The sequence below is a fragment of the Eulemur rufifrons genome, chromosome 7 (genome assembly GCF_041146395.1).
Source record: "Eulemur rufifrons isolate Redbay chromosome 7, OSU_ERuf_1, whole genome shotgun sequence".
NCBI lineage: Eukaryota > Metazoa > Chordata > Mammalia > Primates > Lemuridae > Eulemur > Eulemur rufifrons.
Genome location: NC_090989.1, coordinates 220,045,350 through 220,046,772, shown reverse-complemented (window position 1 = coordinate 220,046,772; position 1,423 = coordinate 220,045,350).

Sequence of the window (1,423 nt, the reverse complement as noted above, 5' to 3'; positions counted from 1 at the left end):
GCAATCCTTTCAAAGGTTGGCTATGAGAAATAACTGAAATATAAAGGTTTTTCTCTTAACCACCAATCACAAGGTTGAGACTAAAGTAAAAAGGACATGTATATCCACTTATATTAGGGATAAAACACAAGAATTCTTAGACCTAACTATAGCAAAAGTAGTATAAGATTTACACAAAAGTTAATTTTTTTTTTTTTTTTTTTTTTTTTTTTAAGACAGAGTCTCACTTTGTTGCCCAGGCTAGAGTGAGTGCCGTGGCGTCTGCCTAGCTCACAGCAACCTCAAACTCCTGAGCTCAAGGGATCCTCCTGTCTCAGCCTCCCGAGTAGTTGGGACTACAGGCATGCACCACCATGCCCGGCTAATTTTTTTTTTTTTCCTATATATATATTTTTAGCTGTCCATATAATTTCTTTCTATTTTTAGTAGAGATGGGGTCTCGCTCTTGCTCAGGCTGGTCTCGAACTCCTGAGCTCAAACGATCCGCCCACCTCGGCCTCCCAGAGTGCTAGGATTACAGGCGTGAGCCACCGCGCCCGGCCCAAAAGTTAATTTGTAAGCTCTAAATGAAGTACATAAATAATCTTAATAATAATAACTATTATAGAAATGTTAGTACTTCCAAAATTAATACCTAAATGTTATCCAGCCCAAATTTTAATCTTAATGGGCTTTTCTGTTTAACTATATAAAAGGATTCTAGAATGCATATGTGGGAATAAATCCAAGAATAGCCAAGAAATGTATGAATACTTAATAAAAACAAGAGGGCAAAGTAGAAGCCTTCCAGACACTAAGATAATTATAAAGTCACTGTAGTAAAAAGTGTATGCTATTAGCACAGGAATATATAAGTACATTAGCCATATATGGCTGAGAATCCACAGAAAGATCCAGTATACATGAGGTTTCAATATAACTTAGTGAGAAAGAGTGGATGATTTAATAAATAGTGCTAATACAATTGATTATCTATGTAGCAGGAAAGAGAATTGGATCCTTACTTTTTTTTGAAAAAAATTATTGGAAGAAAATTGAAGAGGCTATTTGTATAAATTAGAAATGAAGAAGATTTTCCTAAGTCAGACAACAATCACAGAAACCATAAAAGAAAAGTTAGATGTTCAGAGTCAACACATACATCTAGGCAGCTGCTGGGTGTTTCTGCTGCTGATGGCTCTCAAATACATCCCCCAGGAAATTTTGCCCATGGTGTCAGGGCACCGCCTCCCTCAGGATGTTCCTTCTTTCCAGGTGGCCTGCACACAGTGGTGGGCTGATGCAGAGATGCAAAGGCCCTGATGCTTTGACTCAATTTGAGACAGCTGTGAGGGCTCATTCTGCATCCGTAGCTCTCCAGAGGATGGATTAAGACTTTGGTTGCACCTGAATCTATCTACATTCTGTATCAAGTTCACCCCCT